The sequence below is a fragment of the Heteronotia binoei genome, chromosome 1 (genome assembly GCF_032191835.1).
Source record: "Heteronotia binoei isolate CCM8104 ecotype False Entrance Well chromosome 1, APGP_CSIRO_Hbin_v1, whole genome shotgun sequence".
Classification (NCBI taxonomy): domain Eukaryota; kingdom Metazoa; phylum Chordata; class Lepidosauria; order Squamata; family Gekkonidae; genus Heteronotia; species Heteronotia binoei.
The window spans coordinates 56,615,402-56,634,234 of NC_083223.1; the positions used below are offsets into that span (position 1 = coordinate 56,615,402).

The following is an 18,833-nucleotide window of genomic DNA, read 5'->3' on the forward strand; positions in this document are numbered from 1 at the left end:
ATTGTTTTTTCTATTTTTCTTCTCACAACAGCCCTATGAGATAGTTAGGATGAGCTCAGGGTCACCCAGTGAACTTCCATGGCTGAGTAGAGATTCAGACCTGGACTTCCCAGATTCTGGCTTGGCATATTAATCACTACGCCATATTAACTATGCAAGCAGGTATTGAAAAGGTTTCAATGAAATGTTCTTTTCACTAATGCTCACATGAAATTAGTAGATTACAATGAACCACTAAAGTAATTATTAAAGCTGAGCAGAACTATACTTAAAAGGTAAGTTAATCACTCCGTTCTATGTTCTATATGAGCTATAAATGGACATTAGTGGAAATGTGCAATTGTGAATGTCCTATGATGGCCTATAAAAAGAGCACTGCATGCTTGCCATGGTACTTCTTTGAGAGGAAGAATATAGTCAGGAGGAATGTTTTCCTTTAAGGAGGCATAATAACCTAAATGTAATCGTAGAACACCTCTGAATTGCTAGTTCCAGTCCAGCATAGGATGGCAATTACTTGATATTGTGGTGTATTTGGCAGTAGACTGAAGTTGAAGGCCTGGGATTCTTGATATACTCAATTATATTCAGGGCTTTTTTTTGTAGCAGGAACTCCTTTGCATATTAGGCCACACACCCCTGATGTAGCCACCCATCCAAGAACTTAACAGGGCTCTTACTACAGGGCCTACTGTAAGCTCCAGGAGGATTGGCTACATCAGAGGTGTGTGGCCTGATATTATTCAAAGGAGTTCCTGCTACAAAAAAAGTCCTGGTATACTTAAGTGTCTTTCTCTAGATGCTAACTTCTAGCTACAGGTCCCTTAAATCAGAATGGAATTATTTTGATTAGGCAGAGAGATGTTACATGTCTAGTTTTCATGATAAATATTCCAGGTTGCTTTCAAAAGTAAATATGCTAATACTTTTTATTAGGACCAATCAAAATATCACAAAACAGCACATTCTTGACCTCTCTAGAATTTTTCATCGGGATGTGTAAGACACAACTTTCTCCCATTGAAATTAATTTTCTCTCAGGAAAAAATAGGGGGAGTTTTTTGTTCTTTGCTTTGCTTGCTTGTTTCTTTGTCTTACTCCCAACAGCCTTTGGTGTACAAGGAAACTTTGGTGTACAAGGAAATCTGCACCCAGCATCACTTAAAGAGACATCCTTTATTCAGTTTATAGTCCTGCCAGCTGCAGATTTGAGATCCTCGCCATCATGCCTTAATTCTGTCCCTGATCCATCTTTTTTGTGTGTGAGAGTGTAATTGTTTCTAGTGAATATCCAGACTGATGAAAGTTCTGGAGAACTCATAAGGTCACTGTACTGTTGTGTGGTATTTTGTTTATTCTGATAAAAAGCTCCTAGACAACTTTTGCTGTGAAATAAGGGATTGCATGCTTTAGTAGAACCTGGTGGCAAGGCCATTGGTTTTTTTATGCAGAAAATCTTTTGGAGGGCTGTCCCTGCATTTCTGTTGCTCATTGGCTCTTGGGCCCTTAGACTACCCCTTAGTAGTGCCCTGGGGGTGTTGGATTAGGTTGTCAGTTGGCCCTTGCTAGGGCTCATAGAGGGTGCTCTATGTTATTTTTTGATATTCCTGCTTTTATCCTTCCATCTTATTTTTATCGATTGACAGTTCTTTTTATCGATTGACGGGATTTTTATTTTGGCTAGGTTAAATGCTTTCGCCTTCGTTGTTTTGCTTGATAGATTCTGAAGAGTAGTTTACTCAGACAGACTGTGTCCTTGTGGATCTGGTGGGATTGAAACTTTAGCTTGTATCTTATTTGACTGTGTTGGTGACCCTTTTGAGAGATCTCTGGCTTCAGCTGGGGATATCTTCTGCCGTTTACTTTGCTTCCCTGGCTTCTTTGATAGCTGGTACAAATGCTGGCTTTTGTAGATTTTGTTTTGGTTGCAATGTTTTTAGTTAAACGGTGGAACTAGAGGATGATATTAGAGTGATTTATATTGTCCAAAGACTGTTAGGTCATCAGATTAATAGAAATAAAGAAATAAAGGTATGGAGAAGATCCAAGACTCAGTCCTCAGCACCTGTAATTAGATGGACCTCAGCAGGTCTTTGGAACAAAAAAAAAAAATTGGCCTGAGAGCCCAGGGAGCCCCTTCCCATTGAAACATAGGGCTTATGGCCTTTTAAACCTTGGTTATACTTCAGTCAAGACAGGAGGAAGCTTCCATGCTATGGATTGACTATGTTGCAGATTGTGGGAATATATGGAGTCAACCAATACTTTCCATTACTTTTAGGCAATTTTAATGCATACCTTGGGTAAATGTTGCAATTTAATGCTCAATTATGAGTTTTCTTGCTAACTAATATCCTTTTGAATGCTTTGGATTCTCAGCCCACCCAATTGGACTGCCAACAGTATTTATCCTGTTTCTAGCTTGTAATTCTCCCTAAAAGTGATACCATGTCTGGGCCTCAGTTTATAAAATAATGCTCCCTAGGCTGTCCAATGGGAACATGTAATGCCTTTTAATAATCTTAACTTTAATATGTAAGTCATGGTGGCTACATGTTACCTAAGTTGCCTTCTGATATGGGGCTTCTAATATGAACAGATATCCTTTCAACTCAAGTGAGGGCTAACTATTTTTTAACCATGAAAATACTATATTCCCTGCAATATTTGAATAGCTAAGCAGCTATGGAAAATGAATGATACTTCCATATTTCTTAATATTACTTAATATTTCAAGAAAGTGGTTTGGGGAAATGATTGTTTTTCTGATGTATCAAAGAGTCATCTCTTCCATATGTAGGGCATATTATGCCCCTGTCCACTTCCCTCCCTCAGAAGCAAGATTTTGCCTGCATTTCTATTTGCCTTTCTGACTGACCAGCCTAGTGATCTGTTTTCTTCTTTCCTAAAGAACTCTGGCTGTCTCACCTATCTCGAGATGATATTTTACTGCTGGGTCAGCCTAGGAACCTGAGGGAAGAGTTGGGATTGTCCTTTAATTTAAACCACTGAAAATGGCACTTGAGATGTTTTGAAATTCAAAATTAACAAAATATTTTATTCAACATAGGGAAAAGGTCAGATGAAATCAGGGGTTGAAGTTTCTGAGGTAACTTAATAAAGATAGATCCAGGTGGGCAGCTTTGTTGGTCTGAAGCAATAGAACAAAGTAGGAGTTCAGTAGCACCTTTAAAACTAATAAAATAAATAAAATAAAACTTTGTTGGAGTTAAAGGTGCTACTGGGCTGCTTTGTTCAATATAGGTAACTGAGGTAAAATCAATATGTCACAGACTCTAGTTCATATGTTTCAGGCTAATGACAGTTTCTTAAGCTATTTAGTTACTTAAATCTTTATGTTGAGAGGCTTTTGTTCCAGTGTTTCTCCCAAACACTTCAGTATACTTTCTTTGAGTATTTTCTAACTCTTCTGGTTTTCAGAAGGCTGGTATACTCTTTCTAGTATCCAAACCCCTTCTCTTGAAACAGCAATACTTGTTGTGAGTTTTTAATTGACTTTTATGGTCTCTAAAGCCAGTTTCTAACCACACCAGACCAGGGATCTCTGTACTCTTCAGAGCTAACTTCTTGTTTGACTGGGTAGAGAATTTTCTTCTCTCCCTAGAAAATCTTTCCTGTTTTCTTGGCCCAAATGGGAGTCTTGCCTACTTCCCAAACTTTCTTGCCAACTTTCCCCAGTTCTCCTGTTTGTGTGAACTGCTTTCAGTCAGGGCTGAACTCAAACTGATTTTTCCTCAGCATCCAGTTCAGAAGCACCAATCAGATCTCATGGAACAGCTTGTCACTCAAGGCTCTCTGGTTCACAGTCTTTCATCTATTTATACAGCACTCCTAAGCTTTTAAAAGTGCAGCCCACATGCATTAATTCTGGGATATAGTTACCTAACGACAAAAATAATAAAAATATAAAGCTAAGGCATGATCCAATTGTATGTTTCAAAGGCAGTCCCCCCTAGGAGGGCAGGGTGGAAACAGAGCCTGAAGGCCAAAATAGGCACATTCTGCCACAACCTCGGCACCCTCTGTCTACCTATATTGTAAGACTTGAGGAAAACTCTTCCAGTTTTCCTGGAAGAGTTTCCAGTGTTCCAGTGAAGTGTACATTCACATGAAAGCTTATACCCAGAATTACTTTGTTGGTCTTAAAGGTGCCACTGGACTCAGACTTTGAGAAATTCTCATGGTAGTGTATTTCTTAAGCAAATCTGGAGACAAGTTGTTACATGTAGTATTAGCACTGAACATTTAATAGGTCAGGGTGACTTTTTTCAATAGCCTTGGAATATTCTGATTCACATCAGTATTTAAGAATCTGTACAGCCCTTTGTAACACCATACTTGGAGCTTCTTTTATATATTATTTGTGTTTCTAAGTTTATGAAAAATTAAATATATGTATAAAAATTAGTCTGCAAGTGTGGGTTTGTTGTGGGATGAAAAGGGGCTGCTTCTGAATTCTTGGTCACCACTCTTAATTCTCAGACAGGATTGGGGCTGGAAGAGTATTTTTGCCATGTACACACATACCAAAATGCTCATTAAAAATACTGGGTGGCTTTGGGCTGAGGCCCATAAGCATTCCAAAGATGTATAATGTTACATTTCAGTTTTTGAGAGTGATGCATTCGCTTATCAGTGAAGCTCTAGTCAAAAGTGCTTTGTTTTGTTTGCTGGCTACTGAGGTTAGCCTTCATGTCTGAAGTAGCCGGAAAAGCTGTTTCTCTGTGGTTGGGCTTTTTGCAGATAAAAGCTGAGTTGAGCTTCACTTCAGCCAGAGCTGACGGACAGGGGTGGGGGTGGGGCAGTTGTTCCACTGTTGGAACTTTGTGCGCTTTATTTTCCCCAAAAAAACAAATATTTTCCTCAAATAATATAGAAAAATAGGAAATCCAAGTTTAACTGTGTAATCTACCACTATAGTTCACATGAGTGGATAGAGGTGCTTTTGCAACATTCCTTGCAGGTTTATTGTCTCTACTCACTAAGTCAGTCACCAAAATAGACTTAATTGACCTAGCAATATTGTCCTTAGGCAGCTGTGTACATCTGCAGCTAGTATTTTGAATACAACTGCATTTTTTCCTAACTTTCAAAACAAATTATTGAGGGGAAAAGGAAAATTGCAATGATGCATCTGATGAAGAGAGCTGTGTTTCTTGGAAGCTTATGCTACAATAAAATGTGTTAGTCTTAAAGGTGCTACTGAACTCTTTACTATTTTGCAGCAACAGACTTAACACGGCTAACTCCTGTAGCTCTATGACCTAAATACCTGGTAATTTTGATTCTTCTATCTTTCTGGGGTCCAAAGCTATAATTGTATTGCTAGGAAGAAGAAGTTGCCTGGGGATTAAGTGGTAGTTCAACTCAGCCTTAAGTTTGGAGTGGTAAACCTGAATATGCAGCCAAAGTCCTCTTGTTTTGTCTCCTTGAACCAAAACATGTCCTTTTGCCTGCATACTATAACTATCCCAGGCATGTCCAACTTCGAACAGGTCGTGATCTATTTTTTTCTGGACAAAAGTGCTGGTGATCTACCACCATGAAAATTAAGTTTCAAATTAGTTTCGAATTAGATTTTATCCCACCAAAGTTGGGTTCCACCGCCCCCCCCCCCCCCCCATTTACAATGCACCTTCTGTCATTTACTGGTAAGCAAAATAAGCAAAAACAGAGACAAAGATCCAGAAAGAACTGTGAATAGTTTTTCTTAAATTTTTATTGTCATAACTTTCTTTAACTGTCTTAATAACTTTCTTTAACCTTTATTGAGTAATTTGTGTTAAATGTAGGTCAAGTATTGATCCAGGCTGATCTTGTGCAATCTTTAAAACTTGGCTCTTGCTAATTAGTGAGACGTCTGAGCCTGCATTTTCATCCACCAACTTTTTGAAGTTGGGTGACTATTACGTGAGGGCCAGTCTCAGGGAATCCTGGAGTTGGAACGCTGTGTACTCTGTCATTTTCAGATGGGAAAATGCAGATTCACACAAATAAGCTGAACCGAAACAGGAGTGTACAGCTTCACTGCATCTTCTCAAGTTGGGAAATTTGTCTGTAGGCACTAGCTTCCAAAACGATTCTTGCTCAGCATAGGTCTTGAGAAAAATGTCATTTTTAAGGGTTACTATTTTGTTTTCAAAAGATGCCTTGTTCAATGAGTAATTTTTACTGATAGCAGCTACAGTTTCCTTCATGTACATATCTGCTTTGAATGACAAGTACTCCACAACTTTTTCAATTCTTTGGAAGTCACAGAATCTTTTTTTGAATTCCTGGATAACAGAGCAGATTTCTGTCACATTTCTGTTCTGAAAAACAAAATTTGGATATTGTCCCAGATGGTCCTACGTATTAGGAAAATGATCAAAAGTGTTGTTTGCAAGGTCAGTCGTCATTAGCTCAAATTTGCTCTTGTAGGATGGAACTGTACTCATCTCGCCAATGCATTTGTTTTTACCTTGTAGTTCAATGTTCATACCACTTAGTTTGCCTGTAATGTCAGCGAGATATGCCAGATCACATAACCACTCCTCATCTTCCAACTCTGCTTTGTCATCTCCCCTCTCCTTCAAAAACCTTATTTCATTCAGCAAATCACGAAATCTTTGCAGAAATTTGTGCCTACTTCGCCATCTTACATCTGTGTGCAATATGATTTCTGCTGCCCCTTCATCAAGAGTAAGATTGAAAAGCTGTCTTTGAAGCGATCTTCCACAAACTGAATTTACAATTTTGAAAGTGATGTCCATAACAGTCTTTGTATTGAGTCTCTTGCTTGCCAAAACTTGCTGGTGAATGATGTAGTGGTAAGAAAGGAAATCTGGAAAGTCGTCATGCTGTCTACAGAGGCCTGTGAAACTGTTAACCTCACCTGTCATTGCTCTTGCTCCATCAGTAGTGATGGAAACAAGTTTATGCAATGGAAAATTACACTTTGTCATAAAAGAATGGAAAGAGCTGAATATTTCCTGACCGGTAGTTCTCCCTTTTAAAGAAATCATTCCAAGTAGTTCTTCTTTAACACTGAAGTCTTCAAAAACCATCCAGATAAAGACTAGTAACTGGGCTATGTCTCTTATGTCTGTAGATTCATCCAGTTGGGAGTGAGAAAGCTACACAAACTGAAACATCCTCCAACAATTATTCAGTTGTGTCTCCACACATCTTTTCTGTTCGCCGCACGACGGTGTTTCTTGACAATTATTTATTTATTTATCTGGGATTTATATCCCGCCCTTCCCACCGAGTGGCTCAGGGCGGCTTACAACATATATAAAACTAACATAAAAGTATAAAATTACACTTTAAATTAACATTTCACAATATATAATTAAAATCAAACATTTGTTATAACTATACATCATTAAAACAGACAGCAGTCGTGGAGCTACACTCTATTCAGCTTCAGATAAAAATTCAGTATACAATATACAGCATTCAGTAGTCGGTATACAGGGCCGTTAGTTGTGGGCCAGCCGGAAGAGGACTGTCTTACAGGCCCTGCGGAATTGGGTGAGATCCCGCAGGGCCCTTACCTTCTCCGGCAGCTGGTTCCACCAAAATGGAGCCATTACAGAGAAGGCCCGGTCTCTTGTGATCTTCAAGCGGGCCTCCTTTGGCCCGGGGACAACCAAAAGATTTTGAGATCCCGATCTTAGTGCTCTCCGGGGAACATGCGGGGAGAGACGGTCCCTCAGGTAGGCAGGTCCTGGACCATATAGGGCTTTAAAGGTAATAACCAGTACCTTGTACCGAACTCGGTAGGATATTGGCAGCCAGTGCAGCGCCCGAAGTCCCGGCTGAATGTGCTCCCACCTTGGGAGCCCCAATAACAACCGGGCGGCGGCGTTCTGCATATTGAACATATTGAACAGCAGCTATGATCTCTTTCTTATTCTTAAATCCTTCAAAAAAATTGCTGCTTCAAGAAAACAATCTTTTACAAATTCTTCTTCATTGAAAGGTTTGAATTTCTTTGCGATCAGGTTGCTGACCTTGAAGGATGCCATGGTTGCATTGACCGAATGTGACCTTGGCTTCGCCATCAACTGTCACTGTGCAGCCAATTTAGATTTAAGTTCTTTGAGCTTCAGTTTACGAATTTCACTTTGGGGTGGAAAATGAGCATCAAACTTATTGCTATGCAGAGCCTTATAATGATGCTCCAGGTTACCCTTTTTGGGCAAGGATACAGCGGTGTTACAAAGTAGACAACAACACTTGTCTTTCACCATGATGAAGATGTAGTCCATTTCCCATTCATCATGAAAGTGGTAGATTTTGCTCTTCTTTGGAACATTCATCTTCGTTATACTGGGGTGGCTGGGATGCTAAGTTAGCACTGGCTGAATCCGGTCCAAAACCGTCACTGTCCCAAAGTATTAAAGATCAACAGGAGCTGAAGACCTCTGGATGATGCCAAAATCACACATGCAGTTCTAAAAGTAAAAATAAGAATTCATCATACTGGCACCAGTAATCAAATACCACCACACCAAACAATCATCAACAAAACCCAAACACCTGTCCAGCAAACCATGAGACCAAGTGGGGCTGGTGATCTACCTCTGACCCCTCCGCGATCTACCAGTAGATCGTGATCTACCTGTTGGACATACCTGAACTATCCCATAGTTCCAAAAGGAAACACTGAGGACTGTGCTTTTCTTTTTTTCTTCCTGTGTAATTGTTATTTGCAACTCAAAGATTCTCTATGGAAGCGTATGTAGAAACCACATTTGCATAATAAAGAGTATTGGACACATTAGACTGTGGTTTCCCTCCATTTGGACTTACTGTGGATTTACTAATAAATGTGTGGTTCTTCAGAATTCACTGATTTGTTTCCTTGTTGATGTCACCTAACAAGACTGGCCATAGATTGTTTGCACTTAAAATACTATTTTGCAAATCTGTGTAGTTGGTGCATGAACTTAAGCAAAGAGAGCTTCCTGAATAACACTGTAAAGCAAGATAACTCATGTAGAAGCTTGATTAAATTGTTTTAGTCATAGAATAAAGTTAGAATCTAGTGGCACCTTTAAGACCAACAGAGTTTTATTCAAGGTATAAGCTTTTGTGTGCAAGCATGCTTTAGCCATGTAACTGCACTTCTTATTTCAAAAGGAAGCCACAGCAAAGCCCTGGACTGTTTTGATGAAATCTGGTGTTACAGCTGAGTAAATCCATTCTACCTCCTACAGTTAAATGCTTTTTCCTCTTTGAAAAGGTGATGTCCAGAAAGGACAGAAAAATGTCACTAACATATTTCAGAGAGAGTAGTGTAGTAGTTCATAGTAAAAACAGTGCAGTGTAGTAGTTCATAGGATTAGAATCTGGGAGCTCTAGGTTCAAATTTTCACTCTGCCATAGAAGCTTGCTTGGTGACCTTGGGACGGTCACACATTGTAAGCCAAGCCTACTTCACATGGTTGTGAGGACAGAATGGAGAAGAGAGTAAGGCCGGAGGAGAGAATGATGTAAACGGCTTTGGGTCCCCATTGGGAAGAAAGGCAGGGTATAAATTAAGAATATATATTACTTTAAAGTTTGTCTCCAGCATATATATGCTATTTTGAGGCACTTTCTAAACTGTGGAACAACAAAGGAAAAGTATGTGAAAGTGTAAGGGCTCCAAGTTAAGATACATGTAGCAAAACTTTCATAAGCATAGCAGAGTTTTTCTTGGCTCCCACATCCATGCCTCCCACATTCAAATTGTTAGGTTCTCTTATCTACCTAGCACTTGCAGATATTTTTAACAAACAGAAAGGAAAACTAATGAAGAAAGATTGGATAGGCCTGTTGCAAAAGTGCAAAACAAGTGTTATAGAATAAAACATATTCTAAAAGATGGGGAACTTATTCAAGATGTCCCTGAAAGAAGGTTTCAAGGCAAGGCCTATTATCTTTAAAAATAAAATGACAGCAGAAGGCTGCCCACAAAAGAAAAGCAGTTCTGAAGCATACTTTGTGGGAAGACATACATGACGCGGACCCAAGAATTGCCTATAAATCATTCTTTTCATATAGGAATTTTCTGCTGCTGCTTCATTTTGGTTTCAGAACAGCTGTGTGAGAAAGATTTGGGTGGGGTAGCTGTGGTGGTCTGAAACAGCAGAACGTTTTAGTCCAGTGGCACCTTAAAGACCAACAAAATTTCGTTCAAGATACAAGTTTTCATGTGCAAGCATCTGAGGAAGTGTGCTTACACATGTAAGTTTAGACCTTGAAAAAACTTTGTTGTTCTTAAAGATACCACTGGACTCAAACTCTGATCTGTGTGAGAAAGGTTATGATGAGATTGACCCCATGAGTTTCATGGCTGAGTGTCTCCCTGATCGTAATAAGATATTCTAACTGCTGTGTCACATTGGCTGTCTCTCTCTCTCTAGAAGGGAATAAGAAAGCACATAGTAGATAATAATTTCTAGTACCACGTGGGAAGATGCTTTCTAAACAGTTGGTGAGTGATGGTGGACATGGGAATATTTCTGTCTTTAGGCATGTGTGTTGGGTGGCAGGACAACAAAAGGCCTATGGCTTAAAGGCTGCAAGTTAAGGTGATATTGGTATCCTGAGGCATGTAGCTTTAAAGAAAAAGAAATGAGAGATATAGAAATAGTCAATTATTTTTGCCTCTGTGTGTCTGTACAGGGAGGGGGGTAGTTAAGGTTGGTTCACCAAATATAGGAAGTGAGGTGATTCTGCTGTCCTGAGCCCTACTTCAGCCAAAAAAAAAGGTCTCATAATTTCAGGAGCCAGTATTTACAGTGAATTTACTGTGAATTCTGAGAAGCATATGAAAATTCATATTGAGTATCTAATATGTGAGTGATGTAGTTGTTAAGAGTATTAGTCTAAGACTGGGGACAAAAAAAGTAAAGGTATTGTGCAAGTACCTGTGCAAGTACCAGTCATTTCCGACTCTGGGGTGACATTGCATCACGGTGTTTTCATGGCAGACTTTTTATGGGGTGGTTTGCCATTGCCTTCCCCAGTCATCTACACTTTACCGCCCAGCAAGCTGCGTACTCAATTTACCATCCTCAAAAGGATGGAAGGCTGAGTCAACCTTGAGCTGGCTACTCGAACCCAGCTTCTGCCGGGATCAAACTCAGGTCGTGAGAGAGTTTGGACTGCAGTACTGCAGCTTTACCACTCCGCGCCACAGGGCTCTTAAGATTGGGGATACCAGAATTCAAATTTCCACTTAGCCACAAAATATACTATGTGACCTTGGGCCAGTTACAAACTCAGCCTAAGTTGCAAGGAAAAGAGAGAGGGGGAGGAAATATTTCTTTTCATACATGAATGAAATATTTACTCAAATTCTCTCAGTGAAGGAGTTCATGGCATTTTTTCTTTCACCGAGTCTCTTTCTTTGAGTGTAAATATTTGTAACATATATATGGCATATTTCTTTGGAAATACAAAGTTTTTTATAATTGAATAATTTAACATAGATTATTAAATGTGGACCTGGACCATTTCAGCCCCATTCCCCCCCTCTGGAAATTGAGAAGTTTACTCTTGTGTGGTTTAAACTGTATGTGCATTGAATCTAACATGATAATTACTCTATGCACATAGCAACAAAAATCGATTGTGTGTAGATTGTGCACTGTAACTTGTGAACAGCCTGTGCGTTTTCAACACTTGCAAAGCGTGCAATTCAACAGGTGCAGCTTTTTCCAACATAGAGAAGCAATGATAAAGAAAACAATCACTGCAGGATGTCTGTCATTTTAAAGGGACAGATATGTTGATGTTCCTATCCTATGTCTCTAAGCCTCCCCAAAGAAGAACACGGAAAAGCGGTGCTTCTGTGGTCTTCTGGAAGCTGTTTGGTAGCAATCGTTCGTGTGCTTGTGTATGCGCGTTGCAGCAGTTTCCTTAGAGTAGCAGCATTCCCGACGAGGACCTGCTCGTTTGTGACTGAAGGGCACGCCCTGCCTTTCCCAGTTCTGTTCTGGCTGTTTTGAGTCATGGACAGACAGCGCCCTATTTAATGAAGCGGCAGCTGGGATGTATACATTACCATGGAGCATCCCTGGAGAAAGACTCCTGTGCAGCGGTAAATCATAACTAGAGTTGCCCAGTCAGCTAGCCATAACAGTTGGATGAGCAGATTAAATGGGAGTGTGCTGCTTACATAGGAAAGAAATCTTCCAGTGGGAATCCCCACTGGAAATGCGCAGAAAACAGACAACTGGTATTTAAAAAAGGTTCTGCCTCTTCCCATGCGAAAGCTTACATTCTGAATAAAACTTCGTTGGTCTTAAAGATGCTACTTGACTCCTACTTTATTCAACCACTTCTGAAAGTATTACTCCATTGTCTGTTTGATTGGGGGGCGGGGGTCTGTGTCTGAGGGAAACCAAGCGGACGATTCCTCGCTTACTCGAGGCGAGAAAAAGGAACTGGAGCATTCGGGAGACGCTGACAGCTCCTACGCTGCACTGCACAGCTGTACAAAGGAGCGCAATTAGGACCAGTCACGTGGGCCTTTAGGAATGCGATGCATGCGTGGAGAGAGGGAGAGGAGGTCCCCGAAAGGCTTTTCGGCTCTCTCCACTCGCCTCTCCTGCGGAGAGACTGGCAGCCGAAGGAACCAACGGCATAGCGGGATTGTCCGACAAACCCTCCAATCACATGGAGCTTGAGGTGCTCGGCAACGACCTCGCTGGGCAGGCTGTCCTGTGTGGCACGAAATGCTGTGTATTTTGTATTTTGCAGCGGCATCAGTAGCCGAGGAGACGGCGGGAATCGCCGCTGCTGCGGCTGAAGCACAAAGGTGAAATAAAAACGTTGGACGCTGCGAGGAATAAAGAAAGAGCATGTTTGCTTGATGGTGAGGACTGGCTGTGCGTGCGCCTCTGGGGGGCATCTTGGCCGAGAGAGCTTTGCGGATTTGGGAGGAGGGGCAGGCAGACTTGCGGAGGAGAAAGTTTAGTGACGTGTCTGGAGGGCTCAGTCTAAACTGTTTTGTCCGTGCGCCGATTGCATCCTTGGGAGGCTGATGTGATGCCAAAGGAGTTTAATCGGCGGTGGCTGTGCCTGAACGTGGTTTCTTGCCTTCTGCAAGAGGGGCGAAAAGCTAAGGTGTGTTTTGCATTTGAACTCCCTTCCCTCTTGCTCTTTTTCTTTTACCCTCTGAGGAGCAATGATTCATGGGCTGTGAGTGGGTGTGTAGGCACTTTTGGATCCAGAAGCTGGTGGTGTCATGGTGAAAAAATTCATATAAGCACGCAGTACAGATGTCAGAGTAATAGAGCTTCTTGGCGTTTGTTTGCTCAGCAGTTCTCTCCAGAAATGGACCTAAAAGAAAACCTGTTTTCTTGGCTGGGCATTGTTTGCTTGACTGTTTAATTAAAATATTTGTCCCTTGCCTTTGAAGTGTACTTTTTGTTTTTAAATTAGTAATTGAGCAAGCACATTAAATTGTTAAGCTTCAGTTCCAAGCCCAGTCCTTTTAGCCACAATCCAGTGTGTATGCATCAGAATTGTTTTGTGGCTGAAGTCTGTAAGTCTCAGTGGATCTAAATGTAGTCATCCCTTATCTAGGGTTCAGTGAGTTAAGAATATGTAGGACAATGCAGAGACTTGCTGAAAACTAAGTCATTTGCTCTAGATCAGTGATCTTCAGCCAGACTTTGAACCCCAGCTGGGTGCAAGGGACCCTAAGTTGCAAGCAAATTAGCTGTGATCTCTCCAGGGTCAAGGCCAGGGCAGTGAGCAACACTGGGGATAGGGGATACATACCAAGCAACAGGAAATATATAGGGCCAGAGCTAGAGCCACAGAAGAGCCCTTTAAACCGCGCTCTTGCTTTGCCATCCTGCTGTTCTCTCAGCTTGCATGCAAAGAGAGGCAGGTGGTGTGGTTCCTTTCCTGTCTATGCAAGTAGCATGTCCAAAAAAAGAGACAGCTTTGAAAAGCCTTTTCAACCTGACAGGACTCCTCAGTTGAAGGGTATCACTTTAGCATAATTGTATTATTTTTGATAGTGGTCAGAACAACACTATTATTTGGTGGTATTTGTGATAATTGTCTGTTTGTAATTTTGTGTCATAAATCATATGTCTCTCCATTTGCAAGTCTTGATCCAGATGACAGGAGGACAAGCAATCTCACATTTGTCTAGTTTCAGTTTGAGAAGAAGAAAAAGTATTCAGGTGCTTCACAGCCCTTTGGCTGTTCTTATTTGCCAAATGTGTGATATGCTTTTTCTTCATAAACTCTGCTGTCCCCATATGAACATATGAAGCTGCCTTATACTGAATCAGACCCTTGGTCCATCAAAGTCAGTATTGTTTACTCAGACTGGCAGCGGCTCTCCAGGGTCTCAAGCTGAGGTTTTTCACACCTATTTGCCTGGACCCTTTTTAGCTGGAGATGCCAGGGATTGAACCTGGGACCTTCTGCTTACCAAGCAGATGCTCTAGCACTGAGCCGCCGTCCCTCCCCGTATGTAGTTAATATTTTTTTAGAATGCCCAGAGTGTTTTGCAGACATTAATACTTACCAGCAAGTAGACTGGATATTTAAAGTCAGTGTATGGGTGAAACTGAGAGAGTGGTTTTCTTAAATCAGCCAAAGGTTCTGATTCACTGCTCGGTCCCTTAGTCAGTCCATTTCTACAGACTACATTAATAGTACTGTACATATAAAACTTGGAAAACTTCCATTATGAAAGGTCATGTGTATATTTCAGGATTTTAAATGCAGGTTAATAGTACAGAACACTAGCAAAATGTTTGCCTGCACTTGTTGAAGCACACACCTTGGGGAGCCAGGTTTGTAGATGCCTTCTGGTTTTCATGACTGAAAATGGAAAAGATGCTAATCCTGCTTATATAGCTTCTTGATGGAGCTGAAGATTCTCTGTTAAAATACCATCTGATTAGTCATCAATTTATTTCTCCATTCAAAATTGTTGAGGAACTGCCAGAATTATAATTGGGTAATTAAGACTTGAAGAAAAGAAAAGCAGACTTTGTACAGAAGATATCTACTGAGATAGAATTAGTTACTCTGAGGAATCCAGGGCTAAGATACTAGCGAGGCAGAGTTTCAGTGATTTATCTAATATTTGGTGCAAACAGCATACCATCCAAGCTGAGGATCAAGCTGAGAAGGGTGTGTGCTCCTGTTGCTTGGCTAGAACAACTGCCATGCATGTGTTGTGGATGTGTTTGATGAGTTTTGGAATGAATCTTTTCTGGATAGGGAATATGAAACATCATACAGAATGATTCTTTGATTTTGTGGTGGATTAGGCAAAGGAAAGGCAAAGAGGGAAAGTGGAAGGTTTTTAGTTCTGAGCTCTTATGCATATAAATTTGCCCTGTACTAAAATCAGACTCTTGGTCCATTAAAGACAGTGTTATCTACTCAAACTGGCAGTGGCTCTCCAGGGTCTCAGGTAGAGTTTCACCACCTACTAGATCAGGGGTGTCAAACATGGCTGTCATATGCTTTCTTCTCCCTCTCTGTTGCTTCCTTCTTCATAACAGCTTGCTTTACAAGGCTTGCTCAATAGCACAGGAGCTACAAAGCAAAAGCTCTTATTTTCTCCACTGGCTGAGCCTCCTTTGGGGAGGGAGAGCTTACTTTGCCAGGCTCTCTCAATCGCACAGCAGAACTACTGAGCCAAGTCTCTCTTCCTTCTATTGGCTGAGACTTCTCCCCCTCCTGGGGAAGGAAGGAAAGAGCCAAAGCTTCCTTTGCCCAGTTCCCTGGATCCCATGGGAGAAATACAAAGAAAGCACCTTTAAGACCAACGAGCGCTAATGTTTTAAGCATGTTTTATTTTTTAAAAAATATATATTATTGTTTTTGTCTATGCCCTTTATAAAGTTATATCTCTGCTCCCTAATCTTAAATAGGTATACACATGGCCTGGCCCAACAAGATCTCATTATATCAGATCCAGTCCTCTTAACAAATGAGTTCGATACCCCTGGATCTTTTAGCTGGAGATGCCAGGGCTTGAATGACAGAACTTCTGCAGGCGAAGCAAATGCTGTACCACTGAGGCACAACTCACTCCTGTACTTAGACCAAAGTAATGACCTGAAGCAAGCACATTCAAAGTACTCTTTCTGTTTCTCATGTATCAGAAATGTAATAGATGTGCATTTAAAAGAGCCGTTTTACACATGTGCTCCAATGTAACAGAGGACTTGAACATTCTGAATTGGTTCCAGTTTTCCATGAGTGCAAAGATGTCCACCATGGAGTGTGATTTTGCTGCCTCCTCCTTTCTGTGATAGCCCCAAATCCCCTTTCTGGGGAAACAGGATGGGGGGATATATGGGTTGCTTTGGTAGCGGGAAGTGGGAAGATCTTTCTCTGTGGGCAGTGGAAATCCTTGCTCCCACAGAAACATTAATGTGGGCCTGAGTCATAAATTTGAATTTGGGCATAACTTTTTAGTATCCAAAGCACTTTATTTTATTTATTTCATTAGATTTGCTACGCTGCCCATTCCCTGCAAGCAGGGCTCAGGGCAGCTTACAGTGGTTTGCTAAAATGCAATATATAATATTAAATTGCATTAAAACAATCCATCAAAGAAATGGTAAGCAGTACTATATCCTGTCCAAGATGACATACAGTCTCAGTGTCCATTTAGAAATTAGATATTTCTCTTAGAAATTCCTAGCAGAACCTTATAAGTATTATCATTCTTGTACAGAAAGACAGGACCAAGAGACAGGGGGACAGAAAGACAGGACCAAGAGACTGCGTGTTGCCTCATATTACTTGGCAAGTTAATGTTTGAAGTGAGATTTCAGCGATGGCGTTGCTGATACCCCATCATGGCCACCGTCTTACCTTCCCCTGCCTTCCTTCCCCCCCATGCTGATTTTCCCTGTGTCCTGTACCCCGTTGTCCTGGCTTGGTTTCTGCTGAGCATCTGAAGCACTGACAATGGGACTGGGGTTCCTCCAGGCCTGTGGTGGGATCCGAGGGATTGACAGGTGCTACCAGCCAGACTCCAGATTCAGCTTGAATGCTACTGTTCCCAGCCCACAGATAGTCTTGTGCTGTAGAAACACACAAGAATGTTGAGTAAATTCTCAAGATCATTCAAAGAAGACAGTTTCTTATGATCTTTCATATCTCATGTTACTTGATCCTTTAAACTAGAGAAGCCAGAATTGAACTGAGAACCTTCTGCATGCAAAGCAGATGTTCTACCACTGAGCCAAACCTTTCCTGTCTTCATTTGGTATAAATAGCTTTTCCAGCCAATATATCTTTGATTGAGCTAGTTATGTTCCCATTGAATTTGAGAAGTTTCAGATTTTCTCTAGTACTCTGTATATCACAAGTTCCTGTGTGACTGACATTTGTGTAAGAGAGTGATGAGTGCATTTTTTATGGTAGTGTGTGAGATTTACTCTATTCATTTTCCTTTTTGTGTTAGTTCTTGGGTAAGTCTATCTATTAATACCATATTCTGACTATAGGTTTGTTAGTAGAAGTGTATTTTTAATGTGTTATGGTAATTATTTGCAGTATGCACAATATCAAATTCTGTTGTCTTACTCATACTAAATATATATACATTAATATTCAATTTGTCTGCCTTTGTATACACACAATCAGTGACTTGTTTCTCTGGCAGAGGCAGGGAAAAGTGAAGGTGGTTTTGAATAAACAGGATTCTTATAGCTGGAAGGGACTACAAGACCACATTCCCTACCCCTGATCTAGTACAATCCCATGCCCATAGGCAGGGACTTTCCTTCACAAATTTAATTACATTGTCCCACAAGCAAAAAGCAGGTACATTACTGTTCTGAACTCGTTAAAATAATAGTTTCTTTCTCTTGGCGCAGAACTGACAGCCTTAGTAGAAAAACTGGAACATCACCCTTCTTCATCTTTGTGTTTAATACATACTCATGAGAAATCCTATCCAGCAGGCATTCTGTGACTAAAAGGCTGAAATCCAGGGCACTTCCTGTTTCCTTCACTGTGTTTTCACTGTGTGCCCAAGGCATATCAGATTGGTATATATTGTATTCTGGGCCATTGATACTAGTTGGTTATTCTCCAATTTGATATAAAGCAAAATGGTATCCCTTTTTATCTCTCTCATCTTACTTTCCACTTTTAATATTTGCTTTTTTATTTACATAATTTTTAAAAAATGCTTACTTGACCTTCCTACTTCCCTCTTTCTCTCTTGGTAGTAGAAAAGAGCAAGAGTCCAGGAACACTTTAAAGACTAACACAATTCGTGGCAGGGTATGAGCTTTTGTGAGTCAGTTCTCACTTCTTCAGATTCAGTGTTTGAAGAAGTGAGCAGTGATTCATGAAAGCTCATACCCTGTCACAAATTTTGTTAGTCTTTAAGGTGCTGCTGGACTCTTGCTCTTTTGTGATGCAACAGACAATCATGGCTGTCTGTCTTGATCCGTTTCTCTTGGTAGAATAATTGTTGCCCGTTCACATTTAACAAGCTGGCACAAGTGGCAACACATTTTTTGGATTTTGTAATTGATTACCTTCTCCACCCTAATCAGAGGAAGAAAATTGGGAACAACTGATCTGCTCAGAAAAAAAAAAGCGGAAGTATATAGCCATATAATGTTGTAGCTGTAAACATTTGGCCACAGGCATATTTCTTAATGAGGTTCTATTAGAATATTTTGATAGGTGACACAAAGAAGCGTGTTTGAATCTATTTCACACTTTTGTGTTCTATACAAAGTACTATTAATGAGGGGAAATACTTGAAAGGGAAAAAAATGTAGATGCCAGTTAATTCTGGTTTTACATTCAGATTAGGA

General features: G+C 40.6%; 1 protein-coding gene across 1 annotated transcript in view; it reads left to right on the plus strand.

Moving 5' to 3' along the window:
• The first annotated feature begins 12,612 nt into the window (after nucleotides 1-12,612).
• ARHGEF10 (Rho guanine nucleotide exchange factor 10) overlaps nucleotides 12,613-18,833 on the plus strand; it is a 138,500-nt gene continuing 132,279 nt past the window's right edge. The window contains exon 1 of the mRNA XM_060234889.1: nucleotides 12,613-12,877. The gene's annotated coding sequence lies outside the window, so the exon portion shown is untranslated. The remainder of the gene's footprint in view (nucleotides 12,878-18,833) is intronic.